The sequence below is a fragment of the Neofelis nebulosa genome, chromosome 1 (assembly GCF_028018385.1).
Source record: "Neofelis nebulosa isolate mNeoNeb1 chromosome 1, mNeoNeb1.pri, whole genome shotgun sequence".
Taxonomy (NCBI): Eukaryota; Metazoa; Chordata; class Mammalia; order Carnivora; family Felidae; genus Neofelis; species Neofelis nebulosa.
Window position 1 is genome coordinate 126,042,240 of NC_080782.1, and position 14,336 is coordinate 126,056,575.

The 14,336-nt window shown below is 37.9% G+C and overlaps 1 protein-coding gene across 6 annotated transcripts in view; it reads left to right on the forward strand.

Annotated features, from left to right (window-relative positions):
• Window positions 1-14,336, forward strand: part of KLHL3 (kelch like family member 3) — a 278,377-nt gene that overhangs the window by 41,165 nt on the left and 222,876 nt on the right. The gene's annotated exons all lie outside the window — the stretch shown is intronic.

Here is a 14,336-nt window from a genome sequence, read left to right on the forward strand (position 1 = left end):
TTGTGTATAATTTTATTATTTCATAAATGCAGTCATACTGTATATATTATACCTTGCTTTTCTACTTAATATATTTGGGTTATCATTTGATAGCAGCACATAAAAATCTATTGTTTAAATTCCTACATAGAATTTTTTATATGATTTATAATATTTATCAGTTCACTGTTGAAGAATATTGGAGTTGTTAAAACCATATTTAAGTGAACATCTTTTTTTTTTTTAATTTTTATTTTAAGTAGACTCCACACCCATTGTGGGGTTTGAACTCACGACCTTGAGATCAGGAGTCACATGCTTTTCCAAAAAAGCCAATCAGGCACCCCTTAAGTGAGCATCTTTATAAACACACCTTTGCATACTTTTCTAGGTATATCTGTAGTAGTGGAGTTACAAGGGGGAGTAAAGCACATACATTTCACATTTTAATAGTTATGCCTCATTGTCCTGTGTGAAATAGTATATCCTTAATAGTTACTTGAGAATAACTCCCTTATAATCCTCATATGTGGTATCTCATTTTTTCATAGACTTGTATTTATTTATTTTTGTTTGTTTATTTGAGAGAGAGAGAGAGAGAGAGAGCGGGGAAGGGGCAGAGAGAGAGGGAGACAGAATCCTAAGCAGGCTTTACACTGTCAGTGCAGAGCCTGATGCGGGGCCCGAACTCATGAGCTATGAGATCACGACCTGAGCTCAAGTCAGACGCTTAACCAACTGAGCAACCCAGGTGTCCCTAGACTTGTATTTCTTTAATCATAAATGAAGTGGTACATGTTTTGTGTGTTTTTTGATCACTTTTGCTTTTTCCTCTTGTAAAATGCCTGTTGAGAAATACAGTCTTCCAATCTGACCATAGAATATTAGCAATGTATTTTTACATTGCTTTTACAATTAGACTTTTACAATTAGATTTCAGTCAACTTGAATGTTTAACAGATAATTTTTTAGAATCTTGAGATTATTCTCCCTTATTTTTTTATCAAATACATTGTCATAGTACATATCTAACACTGAGATGATGACATTTGGTCTTTACTGTTTGATTTAATGTACAGTTGCACCTTATCCAGACGTAAGCCTAATTTGAGCCTCATGCAAGTTTGGAAAATTCCTATAGAGGGAAGTTCCAGAATAAAAGGATGGTAGCGTTGGAGTTGTGATAGTTGACTTCGCTTACTCCCTACTCTGTCAAAACAGTACATACTTTCCACCCATTTTGGTGAGAAATAATCTTGGAAATAAGTTTGTACCCATGGGTATAATTCTGTATGTTTAGGGTATATGCCTTTTTTTTCTTTTCTTTTTTTTGGTGATACTTGCAGTTTCTACCACACTGTGGCTGCTAAGGAATTGTTCAAGAAAAACAACAATAATGCTGGTATTTGGTTTGTCATTTGTGGCTCAGGGCATCAGTGGGACATAGAGCAGAATTCTTGCTGAGAAATATGACCCTAACTTGATGCTAATTTTATCTTTGTGGTGCAGCTTTTAAATATGAGGACAGCTGGTGTTGGATAAATCTGTCCTCACAAGCTGTATGAGATGGAAATAAAATTAAATATTTGGGGTTAAATCCAAATGCAAAAATGTGGAAATGACTGATGAATATTTTGATATTTCACTTTCTGCATATCAATAAGAAAGATACTCTCTATTCGTTGTGAATTCCTACCAACAGTCCTATTTGAAGCTTAAAATAAGCAGAATGTGAGCATTAAGGTCTACATTTCATGAAAGGAAAAGCTTAATTCTTGTTTTTTACCCTATTCTCCACCCTGCTGATAAAAATGATAGACTCTACATACCTATTTTTGTTAGCAACCTCTCTTTGTCTTTCTCCCTTGCGTAAAAGATTGCTACCAATGAAACAGGCCCCAACTTCCACTTGGGTTGGGATAGTAATTCTCTGTGGTCTCTGAAAGTTTGCAAATGATGGAACCCCAAACTCCTAGTAGATTCTCCTCCAGATGACTAAATGTCTTGCTGATTGCTAAGGGATAAATAAGGGTGGTGAGCTCAGAAAACAGTCAGGTTGCTGGCTTTTCTTCAGCTGACTGGATTACTAAGGTAGAAAAGCACTAAAAATAAATCAGGGCACAAATTCTCCTGCCAGGGGTTGAGTATTGAGATAACTGGTCTTGACTGGTGTTGACATCATCTCTTCTTCTAATGTACTGTGCAAATAAGAACCAGAGTGAGAAACAGATTTGGCCACGGACTAGTGTCGGCACAAGTTTATAGCCTTGTCCTTATACACTTTCTGTTACTTCTTGTCTGGCTCAGTTAATTAGTTCTTCCAGCTCCTCTAGGAGATAGCTAAATACATCAAGGTGAGAACTTGAAACCAAACTTGGGGCCAATCTCGGGAAGTCACTTGATCTCTTCTAGTTTCAGATATATCTATGCTAGGTCTCTTACACATCAGTTGGGTTTCAGGGTTTCCCCCAGGAGGTCAGATTCTACCAGAATTGGAAAGGTAGGATGATCTCTCAGGAACTCAGTTCTAGGACCTGCAGATTTCACAACAATACAAGTTACCTGACACGGAGTAAAGATTATTCTTACTGCTGAATTTCTGTTTCTCTTGTTGCTTCAGATGTCCTGAGCAGAGCTTTGCTAGTCAGAATTAATCTGTGAATCTCCTTTGAACTTAAACGGAGGGGAAATCCATTTAAATCCCTACCTTCTTTATATCTATCCCTACCCTTAAAATATTTTTTTTAATGTTTTATTTATTTTTGAGAGAGAGAGACAGACAGACAGACAGACACAGTATGTGTTGGGGAGGGGCAGAGAGAGAGGGAGACATAGAATCCAAAGCAGGCTCTAGACTCTGAGCTGTCAGCACAGAGCCTGACACGGGGCTAGAACTCACTAACCGTGAGATGATGACCTGAGTCAAAGTCAGATGCTTAACTGACTGAGTCACCCAGGCGCCCCAATATATCTATCCCTACTCTTTTTTAGTTTTATAGAAAGTTGCGTTATTGGTGCAGCCACTCTGGAAAACAGTGTGGAGGTTCCTCAGAAAATTAAAAATAGACCTACCCTATGACCCAGCAATAGCACTGCTAGGAATTTATCCAAGGGATACAGGAGTACTGATGCATAGGGGCACTTGTACCCCAATGTTTATAGCAGCACTCTCAACAATCGCCAAATTATGGAAAGAGCCTAAATGTCCATCAACTGATGAATGGATAAAGAAATTGTGGTTTATATACACAATGGAGTACTACATTGCAATGAGAAAGAACGAAATATGGCCCTTGGTAGCAACGTGGATGGAACTGGAGAGTGTGATGCTAAGTGAAATAAGCCATACAGAGAAAGACAGATACCATATGTTTTCACTCTTATGTGGATCCTGAGAAACTTAATAGAAACCCATGGGGGAGGGGAAGGAAAAAAAAAAAAAAAGAGGTTAGAGTGGGAGAGAGCCAAAGCATAAGAGACTCTTAAAAACTGAGAACAAACTGAGGGTTGATGGGGGTGGGAGGGAGGGGAGGGTGGATGATGGGTATTGAGGAGGGCATCTTTTGGGATGAGCACTGTGTGTTGTATGGAAACCAATTTGACAATAAATTTCATATATTGAAGAAAAAAAGAATCAAATCAGATATATTAAAAAAAAAGTTGCCTTTAATGGGAGTAATACTATCTCCCACTGATTAAGTAGTTGATACTCAAAAAACACTTCCACACTTTTATCTTGTGACCTTCAGAACAAGTCTGTAAGGTAGGCAGATGTTATTATACCCTTGTTAACTGCTGGATTCAGTAAAGCTAACAGATTCAGACCTTGGCAGAGGTTGGTATTAAGCCCTGGGAGCTCTGGGATTTCTTAGTCCACTCAGCAAGGTCTAGTCTGACCCAGGACCCTCTCTCCAAGTCTGGAGGTTTGTTCTATTTTTTAAAAAATAGTTTATTTAAATATGTCCATAAAAGGGTATTCTCATTAAAGAAGAGTTGAAAATATGGCAGAGAAGTCCGAGAGAAAAATCAACTACATACCTAGTACTCAGAAACACATTCCTTGGGTTTACTTAGGTTTTTGACTGTATCTATGGGATGGAAAGAGAGATCAAATAGATATTCAGTAATGCTTATTCTGTTTCCACCTGTTTCCCTGCATGGAGCATAATGTATGTCATAGACATTTTAGTCCAGCCTCCTCCAGGGGTACCTCACAGGTAGGTAGGTATTGACTCTAGACCTTCCAGGCTGAGCTCTAAATGCTGAATCAACATCTCACTGCCATCCTGGTAGATATCAGCTATTCACTGTTCTCCTTTTGTTACTCTTCTCTTTTTTTCTACTAAGCTTATTTCCTTTCCCTCTGGCTATATCAGTATAGTTTGTCTTGCTTGCTCCCTACAGTATATCATTTCCAGCCCTAAAATCACCAGTAGCAGTGGGGGCAGATCTTTCTTCAAATTCTGCCTGGCTTCCCCTGGGCAGAGTTAGGGGCCCAGGTAGCATTGAAGAGAATGAGAGCGTTGTTCTTTCTCTGGTCTCCCATGTACCCAGCTTGGCACTCAGAAGGTACATCTGACCAAAGAGGAGTGCTGGGACCTGTAGGCACGTTAACTCCAGATGTTTGGACCCAAGAAATAGTAAATTGCAGTGTAGCTTTCAGTCCCCTCCTGCATTTTTTTTAGTACTTTAATAATAGACACTAGTTAAGTGTTTACTGACAAGTGTGTGAGTGAGTGAGTGAGCGAGTGAATGAGTGTATTTGGTCCTGAGAGTAGAGGTGGGAAGCCCCTGAGCTTACTTCCTATAAATTGAAAGTACCAGGAATGCATTCTCTGTCCTACACCCAAAGAACTTTAGTTTTCCTCATCTGTAGCATCAGTATGATATGAGAAAACCCAGCCAACCAGCAGCCTTGGTGTCAGAGGTACTCACAGCTTCCACGTTGTCTGCTTTGCAGGTCCTGGTGTCCCCATAAAAAACACCCCTTGAGGCTGGATTTGTTTGAGGTAGATCCCTGCTCTCTGGCAAGGAGGGGCATAAACTGGAATGACAGCTGTGTGCGAAGAGGCTAGGGGATCAACTGGAAGGGATGGGGAAGGGTCTCCCTATTCTGCTCTATTTGGTGCAGCCCCGGCTTTCAACTAACCATACTTGGGGAGTGTGCATGCTTGTGTGTGTCCTCCCAACAAAGGGACCAAAAATATGTGACCCTGAGTTAACCACTAATAATTATACATTGAATCTAAATGAAAATGAGAAAAAGGCAGGGCAGAAGCCAAAGTCTCATGGTAAGTAAAGCATTTTTAGCTGGAATGTAAAGAATTTTGGTATTGGCATTTCAGGGAAATTCAAGCTGCCTTTTCCCTCAATCCAAAAGACAGGAGGTAGCTCACAGTTGCTTGAATATGGATTACAATTTTACTGATTTCAGAAATCTAATAATAATCTTAGCATTGGCTTTGATGGAAGATCTGTGCAGGATTGTAGATCTTTATGGAAAATTATTTTTTTATTGAAAAAAACCATTTTTTTCTTGGAAGCGAGACTTCTGTGTTTTTTTTTTTTTTTTTAATGTTTATTTATTTTTGAGACAGAGACAGAGCGTGAGCAGGGGAGGGGCATAGAGGGGGGAGACACAGAATTTGAAACAGGCTCCAGGCTCAGAGCTGTCATCAAAGAGTCCAACATGGGGCTTGATCCCATGGCTGATGAGATCATGACCTGAGCCGAAGTTGGACGCTTAACTGACTGAGCCACCCAGGCACCCCTGAACACTTCTGTTTTACACACTTGTGGTGGATGTGCTTTTGTTTGTGTGTTGCATTGATCAATACCCTTAAATACAATAAAAATAACTTAGGCCCAATAAGTAGAGGAACTTGATGTTATCATGAGTAAGCAGAATACTTCCTGACAAGTATAGACTTCATTGTCTGTAATAAATTATATGATTAAATATAATTTAATCAAAGCAACCTTTGATTGAGGACCTACTGTGTGCTCAGTACTGGGGAGCTAGAGAATCCTGTAGAAGAGCTAGCATGAGGAAGAAGCATGAATTTCATACTGCATTTACAGTAAACTAAGTGTATCCTGAATGCAATGCTTAGTAATTCTCAGTTACACTGAGTAAGTGACCCTTAAATAAATAATACAGGGTTGCTGCAATACAGTAAACTAAGTGCAATTGGTCACAGACCCTCTTCCCCGCCAATGATACAAGAATTTTAAAAGCCATTCAACTCAACCAGTGTTTTTTTTTTTTTTCAACGTTTTTTTATTTATTTTTGGGACAGAGAGAGACAGAGCATGAACGGGGAAGGGGCAGAGAGAGAGGGAGACACAGAATCAGAAACAGGCTCCAGGCTCTGAGCCATCAGCCCAGAGCCTGACGCGGGACTCGAACTCACGGACCGCGAGATGGTGACCTGGCTGAAGTCGGACGCTTAACCGACTACGCCACCCAGGCGCCCCTCAACCAGTGTTTTTTGAACATCTCATGGAAGGCAACTATTTTGTTTTGTTTCATAGTTGCAGACTACTTCTCCCTCTGGTTCCAGTCAGTTTAAAAATGAAATGATGCTTGTTGGTCATGACAGAACGGGAGGGGAAGTCATATTTCTGGTAATAGTGCAAAAAGGCAAATTATCCTGGAGTGGTTAATTAGAAGTACGGTCTTCTTCATCAAGAAAGGCATGTCCCAGAAGAGAAGTAATTTATGTGATGTGATCATGAGTGCTGATGGCTTGAAGGGCTCTGTTACCTGTAGGAATCTCTAACTCAGCATCTGGCCGTTGGAAACTGGTTGTTGTCAAGCTGTCAAAGATCAAGACAGGCTTGGGGCACCTGGATGGCTCAGTTGGTTAAGCATCTAACTCTGGCTCAGGTCATGATCTCACGGTTTGTGAGTTTGAACCTCACAATGGGCTTGCAGAGCCCACTTTGGATCCTTTGTCCCCTTCTCCCTCTGCCCCCTCTTCCACTTGTTCTCTCTCTCTTTCTCAAAAACAAATAAACATTAAAAAAAAAAAATCCAGACAGGCTTTAAGTCTTCTAAGCCAATTGCTCTTTAAAAAAAGTTGTTGTGGTTGTTTTTTTAAATAAACAAGGACCTGAAGTCCAAGAAAGAGAAGCCATTTGATAAGGTAGTAAATTACCTTGAATGCCAGAAGAATGTCAGGAAAAAATTTGAAATCTGGGGGAAAAAAAATCACTGAGTATTTTTTAGAATGCTAGGCATTGACTAGTGCATCCTTCCAAATTATCCAGTTTATCTTTCATTGTCTTTGAGCTGTTGAAGCTCCCTAAATTTGCAGAAAACGGAGGATAATGCCTACTGTTGTCTATATAAAAACAATCAAATTTTGTCTTGTGGGGATGCAGTTGATTACCGCCCCCTGCCACTGCTTTCCCCAAGAAGCTAGTTTTGTGTCTCTTAACAAATTCATTTCATTGTTTCTGACTACCTCTTAAACCAGTTTTTAATGTTTTACTGGTTATCTTTAATGGGTGAAATAAACCTTTGTCATGTGTTCATTTTCTGTTTGTATGACAGTCATACTTTTACCTTAAAAAATTATCCTCTAGAAGGAAGAAACTAGGATTTTAGAAAGAACATTCTGTTCTTTCCTTCACTGTGAATAGAGGCCTTGTTTGCATGGGGTATCTGAGACAGCTAGACAATTGCTTGTAATTTTTTTCTTATGCTTTTATATATGTTTATAGGACATGTGGACAATATCTTTTTTAAAAAAGTTACTGAGACCAGTTTTATGTAATCTAAAATGAATCTTTTATATTTTTAGAACATTGGTTATAAAACTATTTTAAAGGGGACAAATCAGTGACATTTAGCACATTCACAACTATATCTCTCTCTAGTTCCAAACTCCAAAGTAAAACACTTTATTAAGCAGTTTCTCCCTATTCCTGTTTCTTTATAGCCTTTGGCATCCTCTAATCCGCATTCTGTGTCTATGCATTTATCTCTTCTAGATATTTCATATAAATGTACTCTTTCAACCTTTTGTATCTGTCTTCTTAGTGTAATATACTGGATCCATGTGGTAGCAAACATCAGTAATCCACTTCTGGATTGAATAATGTTGGATTGTATGTATATACTACACTTTGTTTATCCATTCATCCGTTAATGGATATTGGGGTTGTTTCTACCTCTTGGCTGTTGTGAATAGTGTTGCTGTCAACATACATGTACATCTCACTTGTACCTGTTTTCAGTTCTTTTTGGTATATATCTAGAAGTGGAATTATGGCATCATATGGTAGGTAGTTGTTAACTTTTGCAGCATCATATAGTAGATATATTTAACTTTTGAAGAACTACCAAATTGTTTTCCACAGAGACTACTGTACCTGCCCACCAGCAATGTATGAGGGTTCCAGTTTGTCCACATCCTCTCCAGCTGTTGTTCTTTTCCATGTAAAAAGTGAATAGCCACCCTAGTAGGTGTGAAGTGAACCTCATTTTGGTTTTGATTTGCATTTCACTAAAAACTAAGGATGTTGAATATGCTTGTCAGTCATGTGGAATTAAAAAAAATTTTTTTTAAGTTTTTTTAAAATTTATTTTTGACAAAAAGAGAGACAGAGTGTGAGCAGGGGAGGGACGGAGAAAGAGAGACAGGCACACAGAATCTGAAGCAGACTCCAGGCTCTGAGCTGTCAACACAGAGCCCAACGTGGGGCTCGAACCTGTAAACCACAAGATCATGACCCGAGCTGAAGTTGGCTGTTGAACTGACTCAGCCACCCAGGCACCCCTCGTGTGGAATTTTTTTAAACAGTACATCATTATTTGTTTTTAATTAAAATGTTCTTATTTATTTTTGAGGGAGGAGGGAGGGGCAGAGAGAGAGGGAGGCAGAGGATCTGAAGTGGGCTGTATGCTGACAGCAGAGAGAATGCTGGGCTCACACTCATGAACCGCAAGATTATGACCTGAGCCAAAGTCAGATGCTTAACCACCCAGGTGCCCCAGTGCATCATTTTTTGAATATGCTAGGAAATGTGGCTATTGAAAAGAAATTTTTGATAACTCCCATTGTAATACAAGTAATTATCCCCCAGTTTATGTTTCTTAATTTAAGATTGTGTACATTAAATTTTATCAGATGATTCTACAGAGAACGTTACGTTTTTTGAACATAAATTGGAGAGGATTTTCTTCACCCCTTATATGATGCTATTTACAAGGTTTTTTCACAGATCATGCTTGAACCTTCCACAGCATCAAGCAAGTGCTATTAAGGAACTCAGAGAAATATTGCCATGGTGATAATGTCTGTCCTTGTGAAACACTACTGTGTGAGCTGTTTTATACTCTAAAATCTTGCTTGGAGCTTTTAGTTTGTAAGATTTATTTGCTGATAGGCTTTTTAAACGTGGATATACAGTGTATTTTTAATAATAATGATTACAACAAGTAACATTTATTGAACATTTCTTAGGGACCATACTCCGTACTAGGCATTTTATTTGGATATATCCTTTAATCCTAGTAGAATTTTAGCTTTGCAGGGTATGATCTTTTATTTCTTGTCCATTGCTGTATCCCAGGCATCTATCATAGTACCTGCTTAAGAGTAAGTGTTCAACAAATGTTATTGAATGAATAAACACCCTTTGAGGTAGTTTCTGTGATTATCTTCCTTTTTCAAATGAGAAAGCTGAGGCTAAGAAATGTAAAGCAGTTTTTCCTAAGATCATACAGATGGCCAGTGGCAGAGCCCAAATCAGAGCCCAAGCAGCCTACTCTAGAGTCTAGACTAAACTAACTACCTTTTAAACCACAGCATTCAGAACAGCACTTTCACCCTTTTGTTCCACATTCTATAGGGTGGCCAGGTATTTTTGTCAAACAAAGAAGCAGCAATTAAATTCATTTCATTTCAAGAAAATATTTGTTAATGGCCATCTGTGTGCCTAGACATTGTTGAATGTAATATTGAGAACTGGGAGATAAGAAAAGGAGATTCTTTTATGGGATCTGACACTAGCTGCGTGACCTTGAACAAATAACATACTCTGTCTAGACTTTCAGCTCCTTATGTGTAAAATGGAAAAGATGGACTAGATGATCTAAGCAATAAAATATAACTTTAAGAAATAGCATGGACAAGGCTACATTGAACTTGCTTGCTGGGGATGGGATCGTGGGTGGTGGGAGATGTCATTGGTTTATATATCTTAATCTTTAATCTAGAAGGAATGAAAAAGAGGAAAGGCAACAAAATGGTAAATATATGATGGCAGTGCTAGAGTGTATCATGTAGAAGAGAAAATAAAAACAATTATCCAAGTAACAAGGAAGTGTCAGCTCACCTTTAATTTTGAGAAATGAAATTTACTTCTATCCTGGCCCTTACCTTTGAGAAGTATAGTAGCCTGAAGTTATTTAATATTTTATACTTTTCGACACTTCGTGCCCTGTAAATCTGCTGAGAAGTAGTTTGGGGATATTTGGAAAAATCAAGGGCTTGGCCAAGATTATACAGTTGTTTAGTGATTCTTGATTATTTATTTATAAAAAGTTAAATTTTTAAAAATGTATTTATTGTGAGAGAGAAAGAGAGAGAATGAGAATATGTGCAAGCTGGGGAGGGGCAGAGAGAAGGAGAGAGAAGATTATAAGCAGGCTCTGTGCCATCAACATAGGGGCCAAAGCGAGGCTTAAACTCACAAACCATGAGATTTTGACCTGAGGTGAAATCAAGAGTTAGTTGCTTAACTGAGTGAGCCACCCAGGTGCCTCATCACTTTTAAATACCCTAGTCTGTCTTACCATGAAATTTGAAGGAAATGTCCAATTACTATTTTTTAATATTGTAAAATTTTCTCTTTAATTTGCTTAATTAAAAAGTCTATATGCCTCATTATAGTTTTTCCTTGGCTTTCTAGGAGTGGAGGATATTGTCTAATAAAACAGATAATAGTAGGATAGCAGAACTTGAAAAACAATGTGTTAATTTTTTAAGGAAAAAAATCTTACAGATAAAACACACTTTTAAAGGCTCACTTGTTTTATATTTTAAATTTGGTTGAATGATTATGCTTTTTATTCTGCAAAGTTTAGCCAGTAAATACACTAAACACCATTAGATGCCTGATGTGTACAAAGCACTACCCTAGATGCCAAAGAAATTTAAATATGATCCTTGTCCTCAATCTTATAAACATTATGAAACCTCTACAACCAACCACATCATGTGATAGAATATTATGAATACCTTGAGCGAAATCTAAAGTGTTAAGTCAAGAAGATGCCCCTTAAAGGGGCACCTGGATGGCTCAGTCAGTTGAGCATTCGACTCTGATTTTGACTCAGATTATGATCTCATGATTCATGAGATCAACCCCACATCACACTCTGCACTGATAGTGCTTAGCCTGCTTGGGATTCTCTCTCCCTGTCTCTCTGCCCCTCCCCCACTTGTGAGCATGTTCTCTCTCTCCCTCTCTCTCTCAAAATAAGTAAACTTAAAAAAAAAAAAAAGATACCCCATTCAGCTACAGTGGTTAAAAAAAGCTTCACGAGGGGTGCCTGGGTGGCTCAGTTGGTTAAGCGTCTCACTTCTCAGGTCATGATCTCTTGGTTTATGAGTTTGAGCCTGTGTTGGGCTCTGTGCTGACAGCTCAGAGCCTGGAGTCTGCTTCAGATTTTGTGTCTCTCTCTCTGCTTCTCCCCTGCTCACATTCTGTCTCTCTCTCTCTCAAAAGTAAAACATTAGAAAAGAAAAAAAAAGCTTCATGGAAGAGGAGATACTGAAACCAAGTGTTGAAGGATGTATATATTAAGTCTGAAGGTGAGGTAGTTGGGGGAGGGATATTAATAGGTAGAGAGAATAGTTCGAACACAGGCTCAGAAGGAAATTTAGGATGCATTTGGGGAACTGTAAGTATTTCATGGGAATAGAAGTGAATTGGAAGTTGTAAATAAGTTTGTACTCCCTGATAAAAAACTGTTAGAAAGATTCATCCAACATTGGTTTCCTGCATGTCTATCAATGTTTCTTTCCCATTCCTGCCCCACTCCAAATAAAACAAAATAATAGACAGTTAATTTCTTCATGTAACAAATATTAAGTACCTGCTCTATCCCAGATGCTTTGCTAGGAGCATAAGCTCTAAAGATAAACTAGACACAGCCCTTGTCCTCAAGTAGGCCACAGACCAGGAGGGAAGACCAACTCTTAGTTAGAAAAGGGATACATATAAAGTGCCCATTTTATCTGAAATGGGGCCACCTTGAAAAAGAATGATCTTGGCTGAGCTGGGCTGATGGCTTGAGCTCTGTTTTTAGCCCTTGGGAGCAACCTCAGGATGTGTGGCATACCAGAAGAACAGCTGCATACTATATTCTGACAATGATGAAAGTGGCACCTCCGTTTTTCCAGAGCCACAGCAATGACTGTCCCTGGAAAGGAGAGCCAAGCTCTTTCTCTCCTGGCTTATGCTGTTGGGCACATTGTTCCATAGAATTTCAGAGGGGAAGTTTCAGAAAGGATATGGAAAGGAAAGGGATAAGAAAATAAACTATAGAGTACTTTGATTTAAAATTATATACAGAATTCAACCATTAGTGTCTCTTAGATGCATCAAGATATAATAATAATAATGATAGATGATAATTACTTTGTGCTAGGCACTATGATAAGGGCTTAACATATATTACCTAATTTAACCCATATAGTAGTCCTAAAAATTTGCTATTACATTCATCACTTTTTAAACTGAGGCTTAAAAGATGAAGTAACTTCCCTACATCACATAGCTCATAAGTGGACATAATGGAAAGTATATTGGGATAAGTTTTATATTTCATATTTTATAGAGAGAGATGAAGCAGAATGATGTCAAGCCAAATTTAGAATCCATATCTCAATTTTATAACTCTTGAACAATTTTTAAGTTATTTTGTAGTAGAAACTTTCAAACATATGTATCAGTTAGCTTCTATGATTACCTATTTGTGGCCAGTCTTATTTTATCTGTACCCACTTGTTCCCTATTATATTCATATGAAGCAAATATTAAACATCATATGATTTCACTTGTAAATATGCCAGAATGTTTCTCTAAAAGATGACTTAAAAATAATCCTAATACCATTACTACACCTAAAATTAATAATGATTCCTTAATACCATCAACTAGTTTGTCTAGTTTGAATGTAAATTTCCAATTGTTTTGTAAGTGTCCTAATTTTTTCTCACCGTTTATTTGCTTGAGTAAGGATCCAGGTAGGGTCCACACATGATAATACATTGATAAATGTATGTATGTATGTATGTGTGTGTGTATGTGTGTGTGTGTATATATATATATATATATATATATATATATATATATATATATATATAAATATATATACATACATATATACATACATATGTATATACATACATATATATATAAATATATATACATACATATATTTATATATATATGTATGTATTTTTTTGGAGAGAGAGAGAGAGCACAAGTGAGCAAGGGGCAGAGAGACTCCCAGGAGGGGCAGAGGGAGGGAGGGAGAGAGAGAGAGAGAGAGAGAGAGAGAGAAGCAGGGCTCGCCCAAAGTGGGGCTCATGTTTTACCCAAAGTGGGGAACGTGCTTGCCTGAAGTAGGACATGAGCTCACCAGATGTGGGACTTGAATTCAGGAGCCATGAGATCATGAACTGAGCTGATGTCAGATGCTTAACAACTGAGCCAGCCAGGTGCCCAATACATTTTTATATCTGAAGTCTCTTTTCATCTATAGCTTGCTTTCCACCTTTTAAATTTTCTTGTAATTTAAATTGTCAAAAAAGCTAGTTGTTTGTCCTACAGAGTTTTCTGAAATTTTGATTTTATTGATTGTATCTCTGTGGTATAGTTTAAGATATTCCTCTGTTTTATGTATTTCCTAAAAATTGGTAGTTATATCTAGAGTTTTGATCAGATTCAAATTTGATGTATACTTTTTTGCAGGACTACATCGTAAATGATGATGTGTCGCCAGGAGGCACATAATTTCTGATTATGTCTTTCATTGTGATGTAAGCAATCATTGATGCTTAGTGAATTAATTTATTTAGGATTGCAAGGCCTTCCATTTCCAGCCATGATAGAGTATAAGGACCTTCAACAAGTAAAAAACCCAGCAAGATACATAGAACAGTATTTTAGGCATTGGACAGCAGGTATCACATGATTGTAATCTTTAAAGGAAGGCAAATGACATAATTGGATTCTTATGAAAAATTACAGGACATGCAAAGAAGCAGGATCATACAGTCATAACATGGATAAAATTCAATTAATAGAAACAAAATATAGAAACGAGAGCATAG